At 42.5% G+C, this 11,228-nt stretch overlaps 1 long non-coding RNA gene across 1 annotated transcript; it reads right to left on the minus strand.

The window, feature by feature from the left end:
* Positions 1–460: 460 nt before the first annotated feature.
* Positions 461–7,811, minus strand: LOC133555661 (uncharacterized). The gene is made up of 3 exons (XR_009807358.1): positions 7,712–7,811; positions 4,740–4,792; positions 461–836 (listed from the first exon to the last, which is right to left on the minus strand). It is a non-coding gene; the product is annotated as an uncharacterized LOC133555661 (long non-coding RNA).
* Positions 7,812–11,228: the final 3,417 nt, after the last annotated feature.

The raw sequence follows: 11,228 nt of genomic DNA on the forward strand, positions 1-11,228 counted from the left end.
GCAACACACTTGGGACAAACTGAAATCAATGCATACTTGGAAATACTATTAAAAAACCAATAAACATTTATTGTCACATGAGCCTACACAGCAGGACCAAAAAGTACCAGTATGGACTCCTAGGTATAGATTTGGACTGAGACAAACTTTATTGATCCACAAGGGAAATTATTCCACACAGTAGCTCAGTTTCAAAGGATGGAAAGGGTAAGGATGGAAAGGATAATGCAGGTATTAAATAGACTAAAAATGTACCATAGTGGCAATATAAAATATAACATACGGTATTTGATATTTACATATTATATATACAGTATATAGTATATACTGATATATTATTATATTATATTTTATATAATTGTGACAAACTCCTGCCATCATTGTGCGGGTTCCACGGACCATTCAGGAAGGACATCGCTTTGCAGGTTTGACTCTTGTTTATTTTTCAATAACACAAGCATTGTCTTTTGGTCGGATCGCTTTTCAGCTGCTCCTCTCCTGCTCGCTTTCAGTCGCTGTCTTCGGCTCGCTCTCGGTCGTTTTCACTCGTCAGGTTCCGCTGCTGGTTCTCCTACTCCTTCCCTGATCTTTCCTCCTTCTCCCCTTTTATACAGCCAGAGGAGAAAAGTTAATTGTGTGCCGGTGTACGATCCACGTCACCTGAATTAGATTGCGGCGGCGTCTCTCCCAGCACGCCCCGCCTCCCCGCTCCGCCGCATTCTCCGCCTCCTTGGTACCATCCTGGGCAGAGCTGCAGCGTGCCCTGCCCCGCCGTCGGCCCGTTGGCTCCGCCTCTCCACAATAATATATACAATATATAATAAATCAACCAACAGCTGCAGAAAAAAAAAGGTCAGCATAAAAGAGAGAATAGATCCAGCATAAAATATACATTTAGGTATATTTATTGTATTTTTATATTATATTATTATTATACATACTGTGTTATCAAAGGGAAATGGTACTACAAAGATAACATCCCTGGACAGAGTCTGGACAAGAAAATCGATTGTCTTTGAGAGGACCAACCACGTCACATTGGAATGACTTCTGGGGTTCAAAGGTCACAGTTTGCATATGTTACCTGCCAGCGCCCCCGCCCCTCCCCCACAAACATTTCCTCATTTGCGGCGTACCACCCGGGGCACAGCTGGACGTCCAGCGAGCACAAACATATCGACCACCTCCTCTGTCCTCTGCGACCACTCCATGCCTTCAGCGTCCTTCAGGCGACGTCTGATGAGTCGGAGGGAAGTTCGCAGGCACGGTCAGCGCTGACCGCCGTCGTCAAATAAACGCTCATGGCGGAGTTACTGGCTTCAAGGACCTCATAAAAACACGGCCGACCTCCATGTTGAACACTACGGCCGATCAATAAAAGAGAAGCGCGGGAGGAGCCGAGACGTACGAGTGAAACTGTTGCCGCCTTCAAGGTCCCGGCGACTCTAAAGTCCACATGGTGGTCTTTTTAGTGGAGAAAGTTTGTGTCAACTCTGCGCTTGTTGACGGGATCCCAGCAGCGACGCTCTTATCTCGTTGACAAGGCTGCCAATAACCGGCAGGAAGGTCGCTGCAAAGACTTTCCCCATAAACTAACAAGTTTGGGCTTCATGCGGCTTGGAAGGTCGCGCCCACATGTTAGCCTGTAAAGGGTTCTAAAAGGGGAACTGCCCTCTTTTGGGGGGTTTTCATTCACAGTCCTTCAGACAAGAACACAATTTCTTCTTGTATGCATTCTAAGTCGTAAAATATGGCAAGTCTGAGGTGGCTAACACTTTGGCTTTTTTTGATTGATTGATTGAAACTTTTATTAGTAGATTGCACAGTTCAGTACATATTCCGTACAATTGACCACTAAATGGTAACACCCAAATAAGTTTTTCAACTTGTTTTAGTCAGGGTCCATGTTAATCAATTCATGGTAATGGTAAAGGTTATGGGAGTAAACTATTGTGCGAATAAAGCCCTCTAAAAAAAAAACATCCACAAACCGCCAACATTACTCCATTTTTATCTGGTGACCTGAATATTCAACAAGTATTAGCGACATTGTTATCATAAGTGCTGACACAGACAAACTATTTTTGCAGCACTTTGATCAAAGAGAGCTAATTAGTTCATGCTGGAATGGAATGGATTAACCAAAGAAATCAAACAAAGCACCAATATGATTCAGTTTAAGAGAATGTTCAAACTGCAAGTGTTCACAAAGTACATAGAACAAGAATTAGGATGAACATCTTGAACCCTCTTTTTTTCTTAAATTGAGACAAAGATTATTTATATATCTAATATTTGTTTACTAACTATGGTATATTATTTATGTGTTCACTGTTATGTTACAGAGAACTTCCAAGGAAACGGGATGCAATTGCTATGGAATGAAAAGGAGTAGGACTAAATAAGCTCAGATTCGGACGTGCTGTAATAAAACAAGTGGAAATATGTGATTAGTTGCATTGTATCATATGCATGTTCCAAATAACCTGTAACTGAACTAAACTGAACTGCTATAATGACGTACTGAGTTGCTGCATCGCCTCTGAGTTGGTGAAAGTTAATTGTAGATTATAAATCGTGCCTCTCACCTGGATAGCAGAAGGTTGTGGACGTAAGCCGAGAAGTTGGTCGAATTTGACATCCAACTTAAACTTGGATGTCAAACCCTTAATGACGATTATGATAATTCTTCATCTAAATGAAGGTGTAAAAATCCCAATGTGACCTGTATGGCTGTTGTCCAAGTATGGGTTGCATTCACTTTTGTGTGTGAAAAGCCGTATATATTAAGTGACTGGGCCGGCACGCAAAGTCAGTGCCTTTAAGGTTTATTGGCGCTCTGTGTTTCTCCCTACATCCGTGTTCCACTCCGTACAGCAGCGTTTTAAAAAGTCATACATTTTACTTTTTGAAACTGATACCAATAATTTCCGATATTACATTCTAAAGCATTTATCGGCCGATAATATTGGCAGTCCGATATTATCAGACATCACTACAAATAACGGTTTGAATCGGTCCAGACTGTTATTACTGACGGACAGGTGTAATAAAACGTAAGAAAACCCTCGTCTCCATGGCAACATCTCTCGCTTCCACTCATTTGCGGCTTTTCTACTAACGCAGGGGTAGGCAACCCAGAACGTTAAAAGAGCCATTTTGGTGCCAACTAACACATTGTTGTCAAGCGGCATTCATATAAAACTCGCGGGCTGCACTAACATTAGAATTTCATAGTATGATGGGGGCTGCAAAATAACGTCTCGCGGGCCGCAATTGGCCCGCGGGCCGCTTGTCTGTGACCCCTGCTCTAAAGACAAGAGCTCATTCTCTGTTCTGGTTTTCAAATTGATCCTAATTTTGCCTTTGCAGAGCGGAAAGCTTCTCCGAGATTTTGTCCGATTTGCGATTCAATTCAGAAAACACAGCCCTGAACAGCTGCCATCGTGTTCGAAACTTTCGATCGGCACGAGCGACACTTGATCTTATCAGCAGATGACCCGTTATCACAGTTCCAAATATATAGACGGCTTCAATGTCTTTGGCGGAAAGGAGTTGCCAGGCACACGACTCTCCATTTCTCCCAAAAGAGTCCTTCTAGAGACTGGAGCTGTCCTATCTGGTCTTGGAGCATGAACTGATAAAGCGCCTTCCAAGACCACCTGATTTGAAGAGTAAACACAAAGTGCTACTGAAGCATCACGTGTGTGTCTGATGTACAACACGTGTGAAAAAGTGTGCATTTGTGATGTCATGAGAGAACTGATAAAAGCCAAGGTGTGAAGCCAAAGGGAAAAAAGTGTGCAGATGAGGTATTAAATGGAATGCGGCGGTAAAGAAAGGCCAGCATTGATAATAATAAGCAGTGATGGCGCCTTCTTATGGGCATCGATTTCCAATAGGTGAGCTCATAGAGAGCGGGGGGGTAATTACACTGTGCAAGCAGAGGTCGTCCTCGGCAAATATCATTATCATCAGATTAGAATGAAAGGCAGAACGCAGGCGGGAGGAGACGTGCACAGGAGGGGGGTGGGGTTGAGGATACCATGTGACCTCTCAATGTCACCACCTTGCTCGCACCTCCACAGGGTCACCGCACTGACACCATTCATCAACCATGGATGTAAAAATGTGACGGCGTTTGACTATGACCAGTGTTTACTTGGGTTGTACAGGTACCGGTACCGGTACCAATAAAGTAATGTGGTACTAATGAATTCCAATTTTTATTTTATTTTTTCCATGGACTAGGTGGCGCGCTGTGGTGACATCGCTGGTGCATGTGAGTCTGTCAGGCTTGTCCCTGACAGGTTTGCCATGTTTTAGTTTTTCCTCTGCATTTGTCTTTGTTTCCTGTCAGCGCTCTTATTGTGTCCGTTTCCTTTTTGTCTCCATGAGTGCTGTGTCTCCCCAGCTGTGGCTGATTGGCACCTGGCCACACCTGGTGTCAATCAGCCAGATACTATTTAAAGCTGCCTTCCCTTCCAGTCAGTGCTGGATTATTGTCACCAATACCTGTCAATGTCATTAATACTTATCGTTGTAGCTGTGTCTACTTCTGTTCACTTTGCTCATGTCATAGTTCCTTCGTGTCGCACTAAGTGTTTTTGTTTCTAGTCCACAGTTAGCCTTTGTGCTAGTTTTTGTTCATAGCCAAGTTTGTTCTCCGCCTTGTGCGCGCCTTTTGTTTGTACCCTTTTGTTTGTTCTTGTTTTAGTGTTAAACTAAATCAAGTTTACCTTCACAATGCCTGCCGCATTCTCTGCATCTTGGGGTTCGTCACAAACTCAACCTAACAGAGTCAAGACACACACAGAGCACATGTAAGCAGAAACAGTGTGGAGACAGAAGAGGGAGAATGGGCGTATGTTGGCCCCAATACTAACTGTAAATGTTAATAACATAACTATAAAACGATAACATAAAAACTAAGACAAAACATATTGCAGCACAAATGTATCACAAACTAATTGGACAAGTTTAGGGAGATTTTCACAGGGTGGGGGATAGGGAGGGGGCTGGTTATGAATAATAACATGTTAATTACGTGTTAATAACATAACTTTATAACAACAAAGACACAATGACAAAAATATATGTTGCAGCACAAGCTTAGCACAAACGAATGGGACAAGTTTGGGGAGATTTTGACAAAGTGTGTGGGGGCTGGTTATGAATAATAACATGTTAATTACATGTTAACAACATAACTATACAATGACAAAATTAAAAACTAAGATGAAAACATTTTGCAGCACAAAATGTAGCACAAATGAATGGGACCCGTTTGGGGAAATTTTGACAAAGTGGGGGGGCTGGTTATGAATAAAACACATTAATAACATAATAATTATAAAACGACGACACAAACACAATGACAAAAAAACATATTTTGCAGCACAAATGTTGCACAAATGAATGGGACAAGTTTGGGGAGATTTTGATTAAAGGGGGCGGGGGAACACCATTCATCAACCATTGATGCAAAAATGTGTCGGCGTTCGACTATGACGACGTTTCAAGTGTCTACTTGGGTTGTACAGTGTACCGTTAATACTACTATTAATAATAATAATAATAATAATAATAATAATAGGCATCAGCGCCCCCCGCGACCCCAAAGGGAATAAGCGGTAGAAAATGGATGGATGGATAATAATATTAATAATAATAAAAATAATAATAATGCTAATAATAATAATAACAAAATACTGCGGTACTATTGAATTCACAAAAAAATAACGGTACCCCCCCATGGAGAAGATGGCGTGCCGTGGTGACATTGCTGATGCATGTGAGTCAAGAGCACTTGCAAGCAGAAACAATGTGGGGACGGATGAGGGGGAGTGGGGGAATTTTGGCCCCAAATCTAACGGTAAAGGTGACGTTCCAAACACTGCTCTAACACACAGCTAGTGGCTAACGTCCCTCCGCAGTGTTTGTAGCTACTTAAAAATCACTAATCCTTACCTACAAGTATCCTGCCTTTGAAATATAACGGTACTTTTTGGGTTTATTCATGGACAAGATGGCGCACTTCGGGGACATTGCTGGTGCATGTGAGGCAAGACACACACAGAGCACTTACAAGCAGAAACAGAGTGGAGACAGAGGAGGGAGAATGGGCGTGTTTTGGCCCCAAAACTAACGGTAAAGGTGACGTTCTAAACACTGCTTTAACACCTAGCTAGGGGCTAACGTCCCCCCACAGAGATTTTAGCTACTTCTAAATCACCAATCTTCAACCTGCAAGTATCATCCCTGCTTTACGAGTGATAGCTAAACATGCTTCGCTGCACATCGTAGGAGGATAAGATAGCTAACCGCTAACAGCGAGCTAGCACTATCGAATGTAAACAAATGGGTGGATGACTATCGACTGTAATGATACCAAGTACAAGATACTACAATGATTACATAGATATTGTTTGTCATTTGTTATTGTTTATAAAGTATCATCCCTGCAGCACGAGTGATAGCTAAACATGCCTAGCACTACTGAATGCAAACAAATGGGTGAATCTGTATAAATATCGACTGTAATGATACCAAGTACAAGATTGATTGATTGATCGATTGATTAAAACTTTTATTAGTAGATTGCACAGTACAGTACATATTCCTTACAATTGACCACTAAATAGTGACACCCGAATAAGTTGTTCAACTTGTTTAAGTTTATGTTAATCAATTCATGGTAAAATACGACAATGATTACATTGATATATTTTGGCATGTGTTATGGTTTATAAAGTTTCATCCCTGCAACACGAGTGATAGCTAAAAACACGCTTCACTGCACACTGTAGGAGGATACGATAGCTAACCGCTAACAGCGAGCTAGCACTACTGAATGTAAACAAAGGGGCGGCTCTACTTAAATATCAATTAATTGATACCAAATACAAGATACGACAATGATTACATTGATACCTTTTGGCATTTGTTAGTGATTATGGACAATATATCGCACCATAGTGACATTACTGGTGCATGTGAGTCAAGACACTCACGGAGCACTTGCAAGCAGAAACCATGTGGAGACAGAGGAGGGAGAATTGGCCTGTTTTGGCCCCAAAACTAACGCTAAAGGGGAAGTTCCAAACACTGCTTTAACACATAGCTAGCGGCTAACATCCCTCCACAGTGTTTTTAGCTACTTCTAAATCACTAATCCTTGTCTCCAAGTATGATAGCTAAAAATGCTTCGCTACACACCGTAGGAGGATACGATAGCTATCCGCTAACCGCTAACAGCAAGCTAGCACGACTGAATGTAAACAAAGGGGTGGATCTATATAAATAACGACTGTAATGATACCAAGTACAGGATACGACAATGATTACATTGATATCTTTTGTCGTTTGTTGTTGTTTGTAAAGTTGGCGGTCCCTTTCATTATGAAAAGTAGCGAAGTGATTTATGTGAAGGGATTTATATTTATATAGCGCTTTTCTCTAGTGACTCAAAGCGCTTTACATAGTGAAACCCCTTATTCAAGTTAGATTTTAACCGGCATGGGTGGCACCGGGAGCAGGTGGGTAAAGTGTCTTGCCCATGGACACAACGGCAGTGACTCGGATGGCGCAAGCAGGGATCAAACCTGCAACCCTTAAGTTGCTGGCTGGCACGACCACTGAACGAACTGAGCCATGCCAGCCCACAAATGCATTTTGGTGCCAAAATATTGGTATCGGGACAACACATTACCTCCCTGCTTGGGACTCAGCATCAAGGGTTGGAATTAGGGGTTAAATCACCAAAATGATTCCCGGGCGTGGCCACCGCTGCTCCTCACTGCACCCCTCACCTGGAACAAGGGGATGGGTCAAATGCAGAAGACACATTTCACCACACTGAGTGTGTGTGTGACTATCAGTGGTACATTAAAAGGCCTACTGAAATGAGATTTTCTTATTTAAACATGGATAGCAGGTCCATTCTATGTGTCATACTTGATCATTTCGCGGTATTGCCATATTTTTGCTGAAAGGATTTAGTAGAAAACATTGATTATTAAGTTCACAACTTTTGGTCACTAATAAAAAAAGCCCTGCCTTTACCGGAAGTAGCAGACGATGACGTCACCCGTGTGAGGGCTCGTCACATCCTCACATTGCTTATAATGGGAGCCTACAACAAAAAGAGCTATTCGGACAGAGAAAACAACAATTTCCCCATTAATTTGAGCGAGGATGAAAGATTCATGGCTGAGGCTATTGATAGCGAAGGACTAGAAAAAAACATTAAAATAAAATAAAGTTTAAAAAAAAAAGGCGATTGTGAGCGATTCAGATGTTTTTAGACACATTTACTAGGATAATTCTGGGAAATCCCTTATCTTTCTGTCGTGTTGCTATTGTTTTAGTGAGATTATAGAGTACCTGATAGTCGGAGGAGTGTGTCCACGGGTGTCTTGACGCCAGTCTCTGAGGGAAGTAGTCACGGCAGCAGCAGCACAACAGAAGTTCCGCGGATTTCCGGTAAGAGGCTACTTTTTACCACAATTTTCTCACCGAAACCTGCCGGTTGACAAGTGGTCGGGATCCATGTTCGCTTGCCCGTTCTGATCCATAGTAAAGCTTCACCTCTGGGAATTTTAAACAAAGAAACATCATGTGTTTGTGTGGTAAAAGGCTAAAGCTTCCCACCTCCATCTTTCTACTTTGGCTTCTCCATTATTAATTGAACAAATTGCAAAAGATTCAGCAACACAGATGTCCAAAATACTGTGTAATTGCGCGATGAGAAGAGACGACTTTTAGCCGCTAGTGGTGCTGCGCTAATATGTCCCCTCCAACTCGAGACGTCATACGCGTCATCATTCCGCGACGTTTTCAACAAAAAACTCCGCGGGAAATTTAAAATTGTAATTTAGTAAACTAAAAAGGCCGTATTGGCATGTGTTGCAATGTTAATATTTCATCATTGATATATAAACTATCAGACTGCGTGGTCGGTAGTAGTGGGTTTCAGTAGGCCTTTAACTTTATTAGTGTCACTGAAATATAAGTGAAAGTAGAAAACAGAGCAACAATACATGTTATTAGTAAAAATGTGTTAAGACCTATTGTGGCGTTTTTAGCACGTGCTAACCTGGAGTTGCAGATGAAGGCTAGCGGCGCTTTAGCTGCAGCTGTAAGGACCTCAAGAGGCCGTCAAACTAAAGGTGGAAATGCAGTTGATGCTTCTGCGGGGGGTTGGTTGATCGCTACCCACCCCCTCAGTTCTTCTCCACTCCCCGCCATCAACCTCACCCCCCTCCCCTGCCTCCCAAAGGGGGACACTGGGATCCCGCATAGCTTGGCACGCGTTAGTGAGCGGCGCCATGACGAGCCCATGACGTTTCTATCTCTGCGCTCCGCGGCGTAGGATCTGGCCAGGGCTGCACGCATTAGCATAAACACGGCGTGCCGCCGCGCGCGCCTGTCAGGGGCTGTCAGTGGCGAGGACGGCGGAGCGACGCCTCCGCATTAACCTCCGGGCTTATCGCGCTCTGTGCGGCCCACTTAAAAGCGGGGATTAGCGCGCCGTCAAATATTGCTTTTTGGGCTTCGGTCGCGCCCACTTGATTGTTGAAGTGCTCTTTTTGGACTTTTGTGCTCGTCTTCTCTGACACCTTCCCAAAGTCAGGAGGTGTTCCAACATGGCGGCCGACGTCAGGGCGAGACCGCTGGTTTGAATGACACCTGTGGTGACAGGAGGTTACTGCGGATGTTTGGATCACGGCGAAAAATCACCTTTTGTGAAGTCAAACATGTGTCGTACTTTTTGCAGCCAGTCATTTTAATACATAATAAATAATAATAATAATAATAATCACAGAATATGATGACAAGAAAATGAGTTATTTGTAACGTCTGGTTGGCAAGAACACAGCAAAAGGTATGAAATAAAGGATTTATTAAAGTAGTAAAACAGGCTAGAACAAAAACACTGGTGCTAATAGAAAAAGGTAAACAAATGGCGCTAGCACGGAGGCTAGGAATAATAAACGGAAAAACACTAAACTTGGCACGAAGGCACACAAAAGGGAAAACAAAACATTTAGCATGACAGCTAAGAATAAGCAATAACTGTAGCATGAAAGCTAGCGAGTAATAATAAACAATAGCAGTCGTCACTTGTTGCATATAAGCAAATTACGAACCCAGAATGAAGAAGGAAAAGGTGCGAGCTTAAATAAGGGAGGTGATTACACGAAACAGGTGTGCATAGACAGTAAGGGGCAGGTGAACTAAAGAGCTACCTTGGTGACAGACTAAACAGGAAATAAGGAGGTCGAACTACAAAATGTGATACAGAAAAGAATCAAAACTAAAAATTGGAACGATCTGAGCAGCGGGTCACAACATTATTAAAATGAATGGCCACATTCTCACTGTCTAATGTCCATCCATCCATCCATTTTATTCCGTTTGTCCCTTTCGGGGTTGCGGGGGGTGCTGAAGCCTATCTCAGCTACAATCGGGCAGAAGGCGGGGTACAACCTGGACAAGTCACCACCTCAGCACAGGGCCAACACAGATAGACAGACAACATTCACACTCACATTCAAACACTAGGGCCAATTTAGTGTTGCCAATCAACCTATCCCCAAGTGTATGTCTTTGGAAGTGGGAGGAAGCCAGAGTACCCTAAGTGAACCCACGCAGTCACGGGGAGGACATGCAAACTCCATACAGAAAGATCCCGAGTGCAGTGGTTATGAATAATAACACGTTAATTACACGTGAATAACATAACTATAAACGGACAACATAAAAAATAGGACAACATATTTTGCAGCACAAACAAATGAGACAAGTTTGAAGGGATTTTGAGAAAGTGTGTGGGGGGGCTGGTTATAAATAATCACACGTAATTACACATTAATAACATAATTATAAACGGACAAAATATAAACTAAGTTAAAAAAGGTTTGCAGCACATATGTAGCACACACGACTCAGACACGTTTGAAGAGTTGTTGACAAGGTGTGGGTTGGGGGGGCGGGTTATGAATATTAACACGTTAATTACACATTAACAACCTATAAGAACTATAAAAATAATAACATGTTATTAACTTAAAAACTCTAAAACGATGACATAAAAACTAAGACACAAATATTTGGGGGGATAAATGACATCACCAATCAAATTAAAAATGAATCTTAGAATAACTTCCATTTTCTACCGCTTATTCCCTTTGGGGTCGCGGAGGGCGCTGGTGCCTATCTCAGTT

This window comes from Nerophis ophidion, linkage group LG07 (genome assembly GCF_033978795.1).
Source record: "Nerophis ophidion isolate RoL-2023_Sa linkage group LG07, RoL_Noph_v1.0, whole genome shotgun sequence".
Taxonomy (NCBI): Eukaryota; Metazoa; Chordata; class Actinopteri; order Syngnathiformes; family Syngnathidae; genus Nerophis; species Nerophis ophidion.